Below are 19,413 nucleotides of genomic sequence, written 5' to 3' on the forward strand. Positions count from 1 at the left end.
CTGTCCCGTCCCCAAACTTCGCCTAAGGGCAAGTTTTAAGATTAAGAAACATTAACTTGAGTTAGCCTTCACAGTCTAGCTTAATTAATGATTTTGTAATACCGAAGTATCCCTCATTTGCAATTATCTCAAACAACAAAAGATCTATTTCAAACGTTCTCAAAGATTCCAGTCTGATATATACAATTCCCCCTCCCTTTAAAAGAACGGGGCCCAAGCTAGGAATCACACAAAAACAATGCACTACCGTTCTGTTTTCACAATTCCTCTGAGAAATTTGGAAATACTGTTCAGTATCACAACCATTTATGAGCCCTCAGTTTCCTACACAGAGGTGACATTTTCCTTGCTTTCATACCTGCACTATGCAGCACAGAACACCGGCCCGCAAAAGCCGCTTGGATCCTAACATTCCCTCCTTCAACCCGACTCCCACTCCCCAACCCCAAACACAAACACGTTCTTCTCTCCAAGCTTCTTGCACAATGTAGCTGGCCAAAGGGCTTGGCTAAAACTCCACCGCCTCTTCAGGCCCGACGGTAACGCCTTCTCCCTGCTCGGCGCTCCCTCACCACGGTTTCCTCGGCTGTCAGGCCGGGCGCAGCCTTGGCAGGCAGGCCCTGCGCGGCTGAGGAAGGGGCCGCCTCGGCCTCGCCAAAGGGCTCTTCACGTTCCTCCGCCCAGTGCAACGGCGTTAGGCAGCTCTCCTCGAGGCAGGGTCCTACACGGGTGCCAGGCCGGGCCCTCCAGAGTAGTGAGGTGAACAAGCGACGGAGCAGGGCAGGACAGCTTCCCTTCCCATCCCGGGGGGTCCCCCAACCTCCTCCCGCCCCCGCCGTCTGCCCGCCGCCATTTTGTGCGCAGCCGCTGCGACACAGATACAATAGTCGGCCCGGATCTCACAGGAGAGGTTCAGGACCCGCACGATACAGGCCCCGGCCTTCCAACCCCCTACTCCCAACAAGGCAGCGGTCCTACCTATGCCTACCCGACTAACAGCGGGATCCCATTTGCGCCCCACACAGTTTAGCACTCAGCCTCCAGTCTCGACGCCAAAGAAGCTACCGCCTCCAAAGAGCTGCACGCATGCGCACATCTTCAGCTCCAGCGAGCTCCCATCTACTCCCGGCGCCTGCGTACCGCGGGCGCCGCGCTCTCCCGCAGCCCTAAAAGGGCTGGCTCCCGGAAGGGGGCGCTCCCGCTAGTGGCGGCCAAGAAGCCTGCGGCAAAAAAAAAAAAAAAAAAAAAACTCCAGCGCCGTCTCTACCCCTTTGTTGGTTCTGTGCCTGTCCTACTCAAACCGCTCATCCTTTTAAGACCTATAGCGTCTCACCTCCTTCATAAAGTCTTCCCTGATCATTTGTGCCTTCAATAACATTATAACGGGTTATATTCACGCCTAGCACTTAATATATTGCTTTGTATGGTCAAGAGTTTGCCTGCTTTTATCCTGTCACCTTGCACCTTTTGAACCCTATGACAATAATGTGATGTGTATCATAGCTACTCAAAACGTCTGTAAATTAGAATTCAACTAAAGCTTATTCAGCTAAAACTTTAACACTCTGAAAATCCTTTTGTCATTTCACAATAAAAAGCCCTATCTGTGTGGTAGATACTTGTAATCCTCATTTTACCCATGAAAAACCTTGGGATGACAGAAATTAAAGAACTTCGTTATGCAATTTTTTATCTTCTCAAGGTGACTCTACTACACCAGTATGAAAACCCAGTCCTTGGACAAAATCTGGTAAAACTCACGAGCCCTGCCATATGCATACCGCAAAAATCACACCACCCACCCTGCGTCTCACACATCCGTTTTACCTAGAACTCAAGCAGATGCATTTCTTTATTCATATTAAAGCGAGCATCTGAAAGACAAAAAAGAAAGTCGTTTTAAAAAGATATCTTTTTTTTTAACCTCTGAACTTTTTATTGGCCTCCTGCTCCCCAAAGGGTCCCCTGCTTCTGCTAGCTTAATGTCTCAGAACTTTGGTGTCGTTGGTCTCAAACACCACTTTGTCACCAACAGGTGGTGATCTTTTGGATGGTTTGCATGGAGTTGCTGCTGTCCAGGGCATCACCAAGATTGAAGTCCTTGCCATCTTCCAGCAGGTAGCGGTAGGTGGCGATCTCAGCCACCAGCATGACCTTGATATTCAGCAGGGCCTCGTACTCCTGGGCCTGGCACTGTCCCTCTGACCAGGTCTGTGATGGCTCAGATTTCAGGTGCAGCCGGATCCTGTTGAGCTGCTCCATCTGCAGGGCATAGCAGGCCTCCACCTCCCTCAGGCTGTTCTCCAAGCTGGCCTTCAGATTTCTCAGAGTCCAGGTAGATCTCCAAGGACTGGACTATACATCTCAGCTCCATGAGTGTCATCTCAGCAGTTCCAACCTCAGCAGACCTCATGGTGACCACTGATGTGCTCTCCTCAGTCTGCTGAGATCAGTACTTGTCCAGCTCCTCTCGGTTCTTCTAGGCCAGCTCATCACATTGGGCCCAGATGTCTGCCATGATCTTGGTGAGGTCCTGAGATTTAGAGGCATCTACCTCCATGGTCAATCCAGAGCTGGCAATCTGGGCTTGTAGGCCTTTTACTTCCTCTTCATGGTTCTTCTTTTTGAAGAGCAGCTTCTCCTTGAGAGCCTTGATCTCTGTTTCCAGCTGCAGCCAAGTGACATTGGTGTCACCAATGACCTTGTGGAGCCCATGGATGTTGCTATCCACAGACTGGCGCATGGCCAGCTCTGTCTCATACTTGACTATGAAGTCATCAACAGCAAGACAGGCATTGTCGATCTGCAGAACGATGCGGGCATTGTCCACAGTATTTGCGAAGATCTGAACCCTCAGGTCCTCGATGGTCTTTAGGTAATGGCTCCAGTCTCTGACCTGGTCCTCCTTCTTCTCCAGGTGCTCCTGGATTTTGCTCTCCAGCTGCCAGTTCTCGGTCTCCAGATCCCTCACTTTGTCCAGGTAGGAGGCCAGGGGATCGTTCAGGCTTTGCATGGCATCCTTCTCATTCTGGATGCCTCCCAGTCTTGCCAGACTCCTGGCCATCCCTGTCGCCAGGCCCCAAGACTCCACGCCACCCCAGAAGCTGTTGGAGCGGGACACGGAGATCCAGGAACCAGAGCCCCCGGCACCTGCACAGATGCTGGCTGCGCTGCTGACTGGCCAGGTGCCATAGCTGGGCACCTGGAGAGAGCCCAGGGACAGATAGTTGGTGGAGAAGGTGAAACGAGTGGTGAAGCTCATGCTTTCTGGGGAGGAGAGCAAGAGGACAGTACTCAGGCTTTGCCTACAACCTAAAAAGATATCTTGTCAGATTTTCATTTCAAACTAAAAATCCTGCTAGGAACAACAAATCAAAACAACAAAGAAAAAAGCCAACAAGCTCCCTCCAAACCCCAAATAACCCATGTGAACATTTGTTAAGCTTCCTTCTATATATTTCTTTTTTTTTTTTCAAGGCAGTTTCGCTCTTTGCACCTCTAACCCTAACCCTAACCCTAACCCCAACCCAGCTGGAGTGCAATGGTGTGATCTCGGCTCACCGCAACCTCCGCCTCCTGGGTTCAGGTAATTCTTCTGCCTCAGCCTCCTGAGTAGCTGGGATTACAGGCACGTGCCACCAAGCCCAGCTAATTTTTTGTATTTTTAGTAGAGACGGGGTTTCACCATGTTGACCAGGATGGTCTCGATCTCTTAACCTTGTGATCCACCCACCTCGGCCTCCCAAAGCACTGGGATTACAGGCGTGAGCCACCGCGCCCAGCCTATATTTCTTTATATTCATACAAACACATGCTAACACAGTATTTGCATGTAACAGGAAATTTTTTTTCACACATTAGCTATTTGCTTTTCTGATTACTGACATTTCTTCAAGTAAACCATATAATCCTTTTTTAAATAATTGTATAATATTCATAGTATACCTGCTTCAGCAAGTTGTTTCCAGTCTTTTTTGCTACTACAGATATTGCTGTATACAAACTGACCAAATGATACTTTAATTTCTAAAGGCTAGAATCATCATAGTGGGACTGCTGGATTAAATGTACATGTGAGTATATACATTTAATTTTAATAGGTGTTGTGGAAATATTTCCCAAAAAGCTTCTAAAAAGTGTCACTTCCACTAAATATGTAAGAAAATAACCATTTCCTTACAAACTCACTTCTTTCTCTAAACCTAAAATACTTTAAATATCATTGGACTTATCTGTTCTTTAAAGTTTGAAAAAATTCACCTTTGAAATATCATTTGGTGCTTTGTCTGAGAGTAGTTGTTCTCCAACTTTCTCTTGATACTTTATGATATTTAGTTAGATAAGAAATTCTCCTCCACAATGAATTTGGTAATTTATATTTTGCTTGAAAAGCATCCATTTCATCTAGATTTTCAGACATTTCCCTAGAGTTAGGCAAAGTAACTTATGAAATTTCTTTCATTTTCTTCATGTGGGCCCCTTATGTGGCTTTATTTATTTGCATAGCACTTCCAACATACCAATAATTTGTCTCTTATCCATCTTCCTCCATTAGAAATATAAGCTCTCTGGGGTCAGGGATATTTGTCTGTTTTCTTCACTGCTTTATTTCCAATTCACAGAATGATACCGGTACACAGCAGAAAATCAGCAAATATTTCTTGAAAGAATGAATGTTTCTGATGGGTGGTTGTGTATGTGCGTGACTGCATGCATGTCACTGTTGAGCATCTTTTCATGTATTTCTTTTTTTAAGTCTCCATTTAACTGGCTTATCTGCCACTAATAAATATGCAACACAAGGAGGGGCTGAGGGTGAACTCCCAGTCAGGCTCCTGTGTCCAGGCTTAAGCAAGATCCATGTGTATTTCTTCATTTTAAAAAGCTTCTCCATTTTATATTCTTTGTGCATATTTCTAGTGAAGTGATTGTCTAACCAGGAGGTAGCTCTCACTATATATTAAGGGACTATTAGCCCTTTGTCAAATATGTGGCGATTAGTTTCTCTTCACTGAAATTTTGTTTCTATCTATTACTATTATAAGCTAAATTTTCACGCAATCAAATCTATCAATCTTTTCATTTATGACTTCTGTCAGGCTAATTTTTGTATTTTTAGTAGAGACAACATTTTGCCATGTTGGCCCGGTTGGTCTCGAACTTCCGACTTCAGGTGATCTGCCCACCTTGGTCTATCAAAGTATTGGGATTACAGGCGTAAGCCACCACACCTGGCCAGAAAAATATTTTTTATCTTAGAGTTTACTATATCCAAGCTTTTATGTCTTGTAGTCATTTGGATTATTTCGATAAATCCTCAACATTCCTATCTAAAAATATCAATACTCTTGACAAGGGAAAAATACCTATCCTACTGCATATCATCTTCTGTCACTCTCTTCCACACCTTCTTCCCTCACCCACTCTGTTTTCTGATTGGTCAGACAACAAGCATTGAGCAGCTCTATCCAGAGCTCAGCTTCTGCCTGCTCAGCACAGTCACAGCTCAGCCTAATTAGATAGAAAACAGAACAGTCATCACAAACTTTGTTAACATAAATGGGGCTTTCTCTCAATGACATAGAGAATCTCATCACCATTTCAGCTCAAGTGCAAGTATCCTAATAAACAGGATTTGGGGTTAAGTATGGCCTTTTTGTATTTAGAATCTAAATCTAAGTATTGGGGTAGATAAAGGGCCATGATGGAAAGTTTGAGAAATCCCAGAGTCATTTCTTGTCCTGAAAAAGGACAGAAATATCAAGAAAACTTAATTCTAACTGATCCTTAAATTTTGAAGACTCCGGCTAATTTTTGTATTTTTAGTAGAGACAACATTTTGTCATGTTGGCCTGGTTGGTCTCGAACTTCCGACTCAGGTGATCTGCCCACCTTGGTCTATCAAAGTATTGGGATTACAGGCATGAGCCACCGCACAACCAGACACAATATATGTAGAAGATACAACCAGACCTAATATATGTAGAAGTTCAGAAACTCAAGAAAACAAGCAGTTATTTTTCTGAGTTTTAATCAAAGGTAATGTAATGACAAACAGAAATCAGTTTGTCTCTTCTTGTTACAGTGGTTGTAAAATATGTTCATAAATTTCTTTAATACACTTCACTTCAAGAGGTGAAGCCTAATTCCCTTCGCCTTGAATGTGAGTCAGACTTAGTAAGTTGTTTTTAATGAGGACAATGTGGTGGAAGTAATGCTGTGTGAATTCCAAGGCTACATAATAAAAAGGAGAGCTTCTGCCAGAGGATCCCTAGCTACTGGATTACTTACCCTCAGGAAAGTCAGCTGCCATGTTGTGAGAATACCCAAATAGCCTATTAAACAGAAGACCATAAGCGAGGCCAGGTGCAGTGGCTCACAACTGTAATCCCAGTACTTTGGGAGGCCAGTATGGAAGGACTGCTTGAGCCCAGGAGTTCAAAACCACCCTAGGCAACTTAGCAAGACCCCATCTTTACAAAAAATTATTTAAAAAATTAGCCAGGCCTGGTGGCTCACCTGGTAGCTCCTCAGCCTCCCACCTATTTGGGAGGCTAAGGAAGGAGGATCACTTGAACCCAAGAGTCCCAGGCTGCAGTGCACTATGGTCACACCACTGCCACTGCAGTCTGGGTGAAAGAGCAAGGCTCTGTCCCGCCCCCCCCCAAACCAAAAAAAAAAAGGGAAAGGAAAAAGAAAGCAAATTGCCAAACATTTCAGTGAGTCACTTTGGAGACGGAACCTTCACTCCCAATTAAGCCTTCAGTTGACTATAGCTTAAGTCAACATCCTCAAAGCAATTTCATGAGAGACACTAAGCAAGAACTGCCTAGCCAAGCCACCTCTGAATTCCTGACTCATGGATGAAGAGAAAAAATGTAAATTTTTGTTTTAAGCCATTAAGTTTTGGGGTAATCTTTAATACAGCAATACATAACTAATACACTTATTATACAAAGACTAAGAAATCAATTCATTAAAACCATGACTAAGGGCCGGGTGTGGTGGCTCATGCCTGTAATCTCACCACTTTCAGAGGCCGAGGTGGGCAGATCACAAGGTCAGGAATTTGAGACCAGCCTGGCCAACATGGTGAAACCCGTTTCTACTTAAAATATAAAACATTAGCTGGCTGTGGTGGTGCGCACCTGTAATTCCAGCTACTGGGGAGGCTGAGACAGAAGAATGGCTCTAACCCAGGAGGCAGAGGTTGCAGTGAGCCAAGATTGTGCCACTGCACTCCAGCCTGGGTGACAGAGCAAGGATCTGTTTCAAAAAAAAAAAAAACATGACTCAAAATCATTATATATCAATCAGTGGAAAACGAGCTGGGATTTAGAAACAATACAATTTTGACTTGAGTCTGACTTCAGCAATATTAATAATTAGTTTCCTAAAGCATAAAATAATAATTCTTAACCTGCAGGATCCTCATCTTATGAAACTTTTACCCCAAAAGCACTGTGTACACAGTCTACATACTAGCTACAAAAGCAATTCAAGATACGGAAAATCATGGCGGACAGGAGGCAGGACTAGATTGCAGCTCCTACTTGGACGGACAGAACAGCGTGTGGAGGCTTACATCATGAACTTTTGCTCCCGAATAACTACACTATGAAAGCCAAGAGAACCCACAGATCCTCTGAAGGAAGTGGATGGCTCCTGTAGGACCCGGGAGAAACCCCAAATACTGTGAGTGTCCAAACTATAGAAGTGGGAAAGGGAGATCATCTGCCCCCAAACACACACCCCCGACTGGGGAACCTGAAGGTCTAGATTATGGGAGGAGATTCTGACCTGACCTGAAGCCGAGTCTATTTAGAGAGCCAACTGAAATACAGGGGTAGAGGAGGCAGGAGGAAAAGCTCTGTAGGCTCGCTGGGTCCCCTAGCAAGCCATTTCTGCCTCACCTCACAGGGGTCCTTAAGGAGGGCTGCCAGAGGCACCAAGAAAAGGCTACAGGGAAAAGGAAACCTCCAGATGAACTTTGTAACAATTTGAACTAATCAAGAAGTCTCCTGGCCAGAACACAAGGGAGGGCATGAATCCAGTGTACAGACTCCACAGGTGGGGGAAGAAGGAAAGCTCTACTTACTTCCGCAGCTGTGAGGCAGGTAGCCTGGGGCAAGTTCACAGCCCTGCTTGTCCACTGCCTGGAAACAGGCTCAGTGCTATTGTTGGGGGCACAGTGGCAGTGAGACTGGCCCTTTGGGTTGCATGGGTACTGGGTAAGGCCTGTGACTGCTGCCTTTACCCCACTTCCCTGACAACCTGCATGACACAAGAGAGGGAGCCATAATCCCCCTAGGAACATAACTCCATTGACCTGGGAACCTCACTCCATCCCTAACAGCAGCCACAACAAGACTCACCCCAGTAAAGTCTAAGCTCAGACACATCTAGCCCTTCCCTACCTACCCTGGTAACTAAAAACAAAGGGCACATACTCTTGGGAGTTCTAGGGGCCCTCCCACCACTTGTTCCTCCCCATACTACTACAGCTGATGCTCTCTTAAAAGCACCACCTCCCAGCAGGAGGCCAACCAGCACAAAAATTGTGTACTAATCAATCAAAGCTAAGGACACTCAGAGAGTCCATTTCAACCCCCTGCTATCTCCACCGGAGCAGGTGCTGGTATCCATGGCTGAGAGACACGCAGACAGTTAACATCACAGGATTCTATGCAGACAACCCCCAGTACCAGCCCAGAGCTTGGTAGACTTTCTGGGTGGCTAGATCCAGAAGAGAGATAACAATCACTACAGTTCAGCTCTCAGGAAGTCACCTCCCTCAGAAAAGGGAGAGAGTACTACATCAAGGAAACACCCCACAGGACAAAAGAATCTGAACAGCCTCAAGCCCTAAGCCTTCCCTCTGACAGAGTCTACCCAAATAAGAAGGAACCAGAAAACCAACTCCAGTAATATGACAAAACAAGGTTCTTTAACCACCTCCCAAAAATCACATTAGCTCACCAGCAATGGAACCAAACCAAGAAGAAATCCATAAGTTACCTCGAGAGCATTCAAAAGGTTAGTTATTAAGCTAATCGAGGAGGCACCAGAGAAAAGCAAAGCCCAGTGTAAGGAAATGTTTAAAAAATGATACAAGAAGAAAGGGCAAAATATTCAATGAAATAGGTAGCATAAATAAAAACAATCAAAACTTCAGGAAACAATGGATGCATTTACAGAAATGCAAAATGCTCCAGAAAGTCTCAGCAATACAATCAAACAAGCAAAAGAACAAATTTCAGGGCTCAAAGACAAGGCTTTCAAATTAACCCAACCCAACAAAGACAAAGAAAAAAGAGTAAGAAAATATGAACAAAGCCTCCAAGAAGTCTGAGATTATGTTAAATGACCAAATCTAAGAATGATCAGCATTCCTGAAAAAGAGAAATCTAAAAGTCTGGAAAACATATTTGGAGGAATAATCAAGGAAATTTCCCCAGCCTTGCTAGAGAACTAGATATCCAAATACAAGATGCTCAAAGAACACCTGGGAAATTCATCGCAAAAAGATCATCACGCACTCAAATTGTCATCAGATTATCTAAAGTTAAGATGAAGGAAAGAATCTTAAGAGCTCTGAGGCAAAAACACCAGGTAAGCTAAAAAAGAAAACCTATCAGATGAATAGCAAATTTCTCAGCAGAAAACCTACAAGCTAGAAGGGACTGGGGCCCTATCTTCAGCTTCCTCAAACAAAACAATTATCAGCCAAGAATTTTGTACCCAGCAAAACTAAGCTTCATAAATGAATAAAAGACAGTCTTTTTCAGACAAACAAATGCTGAAATAATTTGCCACTACCAAACTAGCCCTACAAGAACTGCTAAAAGGAACTCTAAATCTTGAAACAAATCCTGGAAACACATCAAAACAGAACCTCTTTAAAGCATAAATCTCACAAGACCTATAAAATAAAATAAAATAAAATAAAATAAAATACCCCAAGGTCTACAGGCAACAAATGACACAATGAATGAATGGAATGGTACCTCACATCAACACTAACATCGAATGTAAAGGTCTAAATGCTCCACTTAAAAGATACAGAATTGCAGAATGGTTAAGAATTCACCAACCAACTACCTGCTGCCTTCAAGAGACATACCTAACACATAAGGACTCGTGTAAACTTAAGGTAAAGGGAGGGAAAAAGATAATCCATGCAAATGGACACCAAAAGAGAGCAGAATTAGCTATTCTTATATCAGACAAACAAACTTTAAAGCAACAGCAGTTTAAAAAGTCAAAAGGGGACATTATATAATGATAAAAGGCCTTGTCTAACAGGAAAATATCACAATCCTAAACATATGCACCTAACACTGGAGCTCCCAAATTTATAAAACTAATAGATCTAAGAAATAAGATAGACAGCAACACAGTAATACTGGGGGACTTCAATACTCCACTAACAGCACTAGACAGGTCATCAAGACACAGTCAACAAAGACATGATTTAAACTATACCCTGGAACAAATGGACTTAACAGATATTTACAGAACATTCTACCTAACAACTGCAGACTACACATTCTGTTAAACAGCACATGGAACATTCTCCAAGAGAGATCGTATGACAAGCCACAAAATGGGCCTTAATATATTCAAGAAAATTGAAATATCTACAACTCTTTCAGACCACAGTGGAGTAAAACTGGAAATCAACTCCAAAAGGAACCTTCAAAATCATGCAAGTACATGGAAATTAAATAACCTGCTCCTGAATGATCATTGGGTTAAAAATGAAATCAAGATGGAAATTTAAAAATTCTTTGAACTGAACAATATTGACACAACCTATCAAAACCTCTGGGATACAGCAAAGGTGGTGCTAAGAAAAAAGTTCATAGCCCTAAATGCCTACATCAAAAGTCTGAAAGAGCACAAACAGACAATATAACGTCACATCTCAAAGAACTAGAGAAACAAGAACAAACCAAACCCAAACCCAGCCGAAGAAAGGAAATAACCAACAGAGCAGAAAGAACTAAATGTAACTGAAACAAAATAAAATACAAAAGATAAATGAAACAAAAAGCTGGTTCTTTGAAAAGATAAATAAAATTGATAAACCATTAACACAATTAGCCAAGGAAAAAAAGAGAAAATCCAAATAAGCTCAGTTAGAAATGAAATAGGAGATATCACAATTGACACCACAGAAATACAAAAGGCTATTACAAACACCTTTATGTGCGTAAACTTGAAAACCTAGAGGAGATGGATAAATTCCTGGAAAGATACAACTTTCCTAGCATAAATCTGGAAGAATTATATACTCTGAACAGACCAACAGCAAGCAGCGAGACTGAAATGGTAATTTTTAAAAATTACCAACAAAAAAAGTCCAGGACCAGACAGACTCACAGCAGAATTCTACCAGACATTCAAAGAATTGGTTCCCGGGCAGCCCCCTGGCACCAAGCAGCCTGAAAGTGCCCCAGCCCAGAAGCAAAGAATTGGTACCAATGCTATTGACACTATTCAAAAAGATAGAGAAAGAGGGAACCCTAAGTCATTCTATGAAGCCAGTATCACCCTAATACCAAAACCAGGAAAGGACATAACCAAAAAAGAAGACTACAGACCAATATCCCTGATGAACATAGATGCTAAAATCCTTAACAAAATACTAGTTAACTGAATCCAACAATATATCAAAAAGATAATCCACCATGAACAAGTGGGTTTCATATCAGAAATCCAGGGATGGTTTAACATATGCAAGTCAATAAATGTGATATACCACATAAACAGAATCAAAAACAAAAATCACATGATCATCTCAATACATGTAGAAAAAGCATTTGACAAAATCCAGCATCCCTTCATGGTTAAACTCTCAGCAAAATCAGCATACAAGGGACATACCTCAATGTAATAAAAGCCATCTATGACAAACCCACAGCTAACATAATACTGAATGCCAAAAAGTTAAAAGCATTCCCTCCAAGAACTGGAACAAAACCAGGATGCCCACTCTCACCACTCCTCTTCAACATAGTACTAGAAGTCCTAGCCAGAGCAGTCAGACAAGAGAAATAAATAAATGGCATCCAAATCAGTAAAGAGGAAGTCAAACTGTTGCTGTTTGCTGATGATATGATTGTTTACCTAGAAAACCCTAAGAACTCCTCCAGAAAGCTCCTAGAACTGATAAAAGCAAGTTTTTCAACAAAGTTGCCAGATACAAAATTAATGTACACAAATCAGTAGCTCTTCTATACACCAACAGCAACTAGACTGAGAATCAAATCAAGAACTCCACCCCTTTTACAGTAGCTGAAAAAATAATAATAAAATACTCTGGAATATATCTAACCGAGGAATTAAAAGACCGCTACAAGAAAAACTACAAACACTACTGAAGAAATCATAGATGACACAAACAAATGGAAACACATTCCATGCTTATGAATGAGTGAAATCAATATTGTGATTTCACTCATTCATAAGCATGGAATGTGTTTATGACCATACTGCCAAAAGCAATCTACACATTCAATGCAACTCCCATCATTCTTCACAGAATTAGAAAAAGCAATCCTAAAATTCACATGGAATCAAAGAAGAGCCTGCACAGCCAAAGCAAGACTAAGCAAAACGAACAAATCTGAAGGCATCACAGTACTTGATTTCAAGCTATACTATAAGGCCATAGTCAGCAAAACATCATGGTACTGGTATAAAAATAGGCATGTAGACCAATGGAACATAATAGAGAATACAGAAATAAACCCAAATACTTACAGCCAACTGATGTTCAACAAAGCAAACAAAAACATAAAGTGGGGAAAAGACATCCTATTCAACAAATGGTGCTGGGATAACTGGCAAGCCACATGTAGGAGAATGAAACTGGATCCTCATCTCTTACCTTATACATAAATCAGCTCAAGATGGATCAAGGCCTTAAATCTAAGACCTAAAACTATAAAAATTCTGGAAGATAACATCAGAAAAACCCTTCTACACATTGGCTTAGACAACAATTTCATGACCAAGAACCCAAACGCGAATGCAATAAAAACAAAGATAAATAGCTGGGACTTAATTAAAGAGCTTTAAAGGGACAGTCAGCAGTGTAAACAGACAACACACAGAGTGGTAGAAAATCTTCACAATCAATACATCTGACAAAGGACTAGTATTCAGAAACTACAACGAACTCAAATTAGCAAGAAAAAAACAAACAATCCCATCAAAAAGTGGGCTAAGGAAATGGATAGACAATTCTCAAAAGATATACAAATGGCCAACAAACATTAAAAAAAATTCTCAACATCACTAATGATCAGGGAAATGCAAATCAAAACCACAATGCAATATCACCTTAGTCCTGCAAGAATGGCCATAATCAAAAAATCAAAAATAATAGATGTTGGCATGGGTACAGTGAACAGGGAACACTTCTATACTGCTGGTGGGAACATAAATTAGTACAACCACTATGGAAAATAGTGTGGAGATTCCTTAAAGAATTAAAAATAGAACTACCATTTGATCCAAAAATCCCACTCCTGGGTATCTACCCAGAGGAAAAGTCGTTACATGAAAAAGATGCTTCGCAACTGCAAAAATCTGGAACCAACCCATATGCTCATTAATCAATGAATGGATAAAGAAACTGTGGTGTATATATACAATGAAATACTACTCAGCCATGGAAAGGAATGAATTTATGGCATTTACAGCAACCTGGATCAGACTAGAGACTATTACTCTAAGTGAAGTAACTCAGGAATGGAAAACCAAACATTGTGTGTGTGTGTGTGTGTGTGTGTGTGTGTGCGCGCGCGCGCGCGCGTGTGTGTGTCACACACACTATGCTACATATATCTATGATATATGTATCATGTATCTCATTGGAATTAAGTTAGTATAAATCTGAAGTAGATTCTGAAAAGTTAAGATGTACAATTGACCCTTGAACAACATGGGTCTGAACTGCATGGATCCATTTATGCATAAATCTTTTTCAGTAACTGTAATGGAAAAACTTTTGGAGGTTTGCGACAATTTGGAAAAACTCACAGGTGAAATGCATAGCCTAGAAATATCAACAAAAAAAGAAAAAGGTCTATTATGAATACATAAAATATATATAAATAATAGCCTATTTTATCATTTACTACCATAAAATATACAAAAATCTATTATCAAGTTAACTTATCAAAACTTACACATATAAACACTTAAAGACCATACATGAATCCATTTGGAGTTGAGAGAAATGTAAACAAATGTAAAGAAGAATTAAATCATAACTGCATAAAATTAACTGTAGTACATATTATATGACTGTAACAATTTTGTAGCCACCTCCTATTACTATTGCAGTGAGCTCAAATATTCCAAGTATCCACTTAAAATGCCATGTGACACCAGTTGTCTCTCTAGCAAATTGCAAATCACAATAAAAATTGATCTTTCATATTTCTTGTGTTTTTCATCATGTTTAGTGTAAAACTGTAAACCTTGAATAACACCATGGGACCCATATAAAGTGCCATCAGTGATGTTGGACGTGCTCCTAAGAAGCAGAGAAAAGTCATGATATTACATAAAAAGTTCAAATTGCTTGACATGTACCATAGATTGAGGTCTGAAGCTGTAGGTTGCCCACCATTTCCAGATAAATGTATCTAGTGTAAGGACTACTGTAAAAAATAAAATTTATAAAATCATCACTGCAGCTATGCTAGCAGGCACAAAAACCTTGTGTTTTTTGCAAAATACCTTTCAATGTGATATTAGACATGCAGACTCTACAAGGGTTCAGGGCTGCTATAAGAAAGGCATACCTACAGACTCTAACATTATTCAAGAAAATGCAAAATCCTACGGCAACTTAAAGCAAAGGAAAGTAAGGGACTTAAAGTTGGAGAATTTAATGTCATCAAAAGATGGTTTGACAAATTTAGAAAGAGACGTAGCTATAAAAATGTCAAGATAACAGGAGAAGCAGCTTCTGTTGATCAGGAGGCAGCAGTTAAGTTTCCAGACATCATTAAGAAAATCCTTGCAGAGAAAGAATATCCACGTGAACAGGTATTTAATACAGATGAAAGTCTCCTATCCTGGAAAAAAAATATTGCCACAAAAAACATTTATTAGTAAGGAAAGAAGCAAGCACCAGGATTTAAGGCAGGAAAGGATAGGCTAACTTTACTGTTTTGTGTAAATGCAGTCAGGTTTATGATCAGGGCTGCTCTTATTAATAAAGCTGCTAACCCAGATCCATTAAGGAAAAAGATAAACAACAGTGACTGTCTTTTGGTTGTACAATAAGAAAGCTTGGACAAGGAGAACTCTTCTTCTGAATTGATTCCACTGATGCTTTGTCCCTGAAGTCAGGAGTTACCTTGCCAATAAGAAATTACCTTTTATAGTTCATTTGATATTGAGCAATGCTCCTGGCCATCCAGAACCCTAAGAGTTCAACACTGAAGGCAATGACATGGTGTACTTGCCCCTAAACACAACATTAATTTAGTCTCTAGATCCAAGCTACAGAAGAGAACTTCAATAGGAGGACACCATAAAAGTCTGGGAAGATAATACTATTGAAGGACCCATAGTTAGATTTTTTTAAATATAAAAGATGGTGTCTTGCTATGTTGCCTATGCTGGTCTTGAACATCTGGCTTCTCAAAGTGCTGGAATTACAGGTGCAAGACGCCACGTTTAGCCCATGGTTGTTATGGAATAAGCCTCAAAATGCTATCATATTTGAGAGAAAGAAAAGGTGGAGAGGAGGGGGAGAAGGAAGGAAAAGAGAAAAGAGAGAAAGGAGGAGAGGGAGAGGAGAGGGAGAGAAGTGGGGGAGAGTGGGAGAGACGGAGAGACGGGCAGAGAGAGAGAGAGAGAGAGAGAGAGAGAGAGAGAGAGAGAAAGGGGGGAGGCCAGGCGAAGTGGTTCACACCTGTAATCTCAGAACTTTGGGAGGCCAAGGTAGGCAGATCACGAGGTCAGGAGTTCAAGACCAGCCTGGCCAAGAGACCAGCCTGGCCAATATGCTGGTCTCTACTACAAATACAAAAATTAGCTAGGCATGGTGGCAGGCACCTGTAAGCCCAGCTACTCAGGAGGCTGAAGCAGGAGAATAGCTGGAATCCTGGAAGCAGAGGTTGCAGTGAGCTGAAGATCACACCATTGCATGCCAGCCTGGGTGACACTCTGACTAAAAAAAAAAAAAAAAAAAAAAGAGAGAGAAAAGAAACAGGAAGGAAGGAAGGGAGGAAGGAAAGGAAGGGAGGAAAGGAAAGGAAGGGGAAAAAGGGAAAGGGAAGGAAAGGGAGAAAGAGAGAGGGGGAAAGAGAAAAAGAAAGAGAGGGAGGGAGAGAGAGAGAGAAAGAAAGAAAGAAAAAAGGAAGGAGGGAAACCAATCACATCAGAAGAATTAAGAGAAGATAATTTGACAGAGATGAGTGCTTCCAAATCAATGCCAGATGATAAGGACAAAGATGGAGAAGAAGCAGTGCCAGAAAACAAATTGACATTAGATAATCTAGCAGAAGCGTTCTGATTATTCAAGACTGCTTTGACTTCTTTTACAACATGGACTCTTTTATAATGTGGGCACTGAAACTAAAGCAAATGGTGGAAGGAAAATTGGTACCATATAGCAACATTTCTAGAGAGATGAAAAACCAAAAACGTCAGACAGAAATTATGATGTATTGCTGTAAAGTTACACCAAGTGTGTCTGTTCTGTCTCTCCTGACTCTTGTTCCACTTCCTCCACCATCCCTGAGACAGCAAGGTCAACCTTTCTTCTTCCTCCTCTTCTTCAGCCTATTCAATGTGAAGATGATGTGGATGGATATGATGATCCATTTTCACTTAATGTATAGTAAATATATTTTCTCTTCCTTATAGTTTTCTTAACATTTTCTTTTCTCTAGTTTGCTTTACTGTAAGAATACAGTATATAATAGATAGAACACATAAAATATGTGTTAATCAACTATTCATGTTATCAGTAAGGCATCTGGTCAACAACAGGCTATTTATAGTTCAGTTTTGGGGAATTCAAAAGTTATACATAAATTTTCAACTTTGTAGGATGTCATTACCCCTAACCCCTATGTTCTTCCAAGGTCAACTGCCTATGGTAAGTAAGCCCTAGAGCAACAACTAAGTAAATAAATTTTAAATTATCTATATAATAAAAAATCATAAAAGGAATTAAGATGTGTACTACCAAAATATTCATATAATGCAAAAAAAGCAGTAAAGGAGAAATAGAGGGGAAAAGTCATGAATAATAAAAAATGAAAATTGAAATGGCAAACATAAACTCAACTATATTAATAACACTAAACATGAATTGATGAATTCGATCAAAATACAGAGATTGTCGCATCCAATAAAAACACATGTCCAGTATATGCTGTCTTCAGAACCTTTTTTTTTTTTTTTTGACACAGGGTCTCCCAGACTGGAGTGCAGTGGAGTCATTTCAGTTCACTGCAGCCTCCACCTCTCAGGCTCAAGCGATCCTCCTACTTTAGCCTCTCAACTAGCTGAGACTACAGGTGTATGCCACCATATCTGGCTAATTTTTATACTTTTGTAGAGACAGGGTTTCGCAACCCTGCCCAAGCTGGTCTCAAACTCCTGAACTCAAGTAATCCACCCACCTATACCTCCCAAAGTGCTAGCATTACAAACGTGAGCCACTGCGCGCAGCCTTAGAACACACACTTTAGACTCAAAGGTACAAACAAGCTGAAAGTAAAAGGATAGAAAAATATGTATCACATAAACAGCAAAAATTGAAAGGGGAGAGGCTATATGAATATCAGACAAAAAAGACTTTATACCAACTTAGTGTCAATAATATACAAAAACTCTTGCTTCTTTACAGCTCCACCCCACTTTATGTTTGTCACAAACTACATCTTTATACACTGTGAGACCATTAACATATATTTACAATTATTGCTTTATGGACTTATTAATTGTATGGAAAAAAGAAGAGTTACAATTTAAACATGCAACATTGGTTTTTAAATTTACCTATGCAAATTCTAGTTGTTTATTTCTTCATATGGTTTTGAATTATTATCTACTATCCTTTCGTATCACCCTGAAAAACTAGTTTTAGCATTTCTTTCCTTTTTTTTGAGACAGAATCTCGCTCTGTTGCCTAGGCTGGAGTGCAGTGACACAACCTCGGCACACTGCAACCTCCACCTCCTGGGTTCAAGAAATTCTCATGCCTCAGCCTCCCAAGTAGCTGAGACTACAGGTATGCACCTCCATGACCAGCTAAGTTTTGTATTTTTGGTAGATACAGAGTTTCGCCATGTTGGCCAGGCTGGTCTCAAACTTCTGACCTCAAATTATCTGCCCAGCTCGGCCTCCCAAAGTCCTGCAATTACAGGCATGAGCCACTGCACCTGGCCTCTTTTAGCATTCCTTATGGAGGTTTACTAATGACAAACTCACTGTGGTTTTGTTTATCTGAAAATATACTAAAAAACACTAAATGGTACACTTTCAATAGGTGAATTGTATGATATGTGAATTATATCTCAATAAAGCTTTTATGTTAAAGCTTCCTTTCATAACTAATTAAAGTGGATTTTAAGGTTACCCAGTAAAGAGAAAAGCACAGGTGCCTAGCTCAGCTGATGGAAGGACAGTTTTCACAGAACAATGGAAAATGAACTCTTCATCATGACCCTGCTGTCTTGCTTACTAATCTTGTCATTCCCTCTGAAATAGGTAACTGTTTTTCCCTACTTAGGTGACTCCACCATACAGTTAACTCAGTCTTTCTAGCTTTCTGCTTCACCTCTAATCTTGATTTCTGCTTCTTTTCTTTTTGAAAATTTCAAATTCAAATTGTTTGGATATCATTGTCCATTTTTAGAAGGCTTCTCACACTAGTCTACTCATAAGTCACTTCTCTGGCTAATACAATGTAGCTTTTAGCTATGACACTTATCGCTAATTTAGTTAGCTATGGCAAAGACAGTAAGGTAACATTTCTAGAAAATATCTCAAAATGAATTAGAAAATATTTTGAACCTAATAAAATGTATCATATAAAAATTTAGAGGGAAATTTTTAGCATTAAGTGCTTATATTAGAAGAAGAAAGGTATCAAAACAATAACCTAATAATCTTCCATATTAATATATGTATATGCATTATTTATATAAATACATAGATGCATAATTAAATATATAAATATAACATAGAAGAAAAGAAAGAAATGATAGAACAATGAAAAACAAAAGCTGATTTTTTAGATCAATACAATTGATAATCTTCTAGCCAGACTGACCAGAAAAAAAAAGAATGAAGACAAAATGTCAATAGTCAAAAGAAATGTGACATTACTACAAATATCTCATAAATACTAAAAGGAAAAGGAAAGGA

The 19,413-nt window shown here is 40.5% G+C and overlaps 1 protein-coding gene and 1 pseudogene across 10 annotated transcripts in view; both read right to left on the reverse strand.

Annotated features, from left to right (window-relative positions):
• The window catches only part of ZNF638 (zinc finger protein 638), a 153,491-nt gene that overhangs the window by 100,225 nt on the left and 33,853 nt on the right, over window positions 1-19,413 (reverse strand). For 2 of the 10 annotated variants that reach the window (XM_032291787.1, XM_032291786.1), the window contains exon 1: window positions 989-1,092. The exons of 5 other annotated variants lie outside the window; for them this stretch is intronic. The gene's annotated coding sequence lies outside the window, so the exon portion shown is untranslated. Of the gene's footprint in view, window positions 1-978; window positions 1,098-19,413 lie in introns of those variants that run through there. 3 more of the 10 variants (XM_032291785.1, XM_032291790.1, XM_032291788.1) reach the window with 3 other exon arrangements.
• On the reverse strand, window positions 979-3,485 carry LOC116560445 (annotated as a pseudogene).

This window comes from Sapajus apella, unplaced genomic scaffold (assembly GCF_009761245.1).
Source record: "Sapajus apella isolate SASKATOON/1434 unplaced genomic scaffold, GSC_monkey_1.0 scaffold26, whole genome shotgun sequence".
NCBI lineage: Eukaryota > Metazoa > Chordata > Mammalia > Primates > Cebidae > Sapajus > Sapajus apella.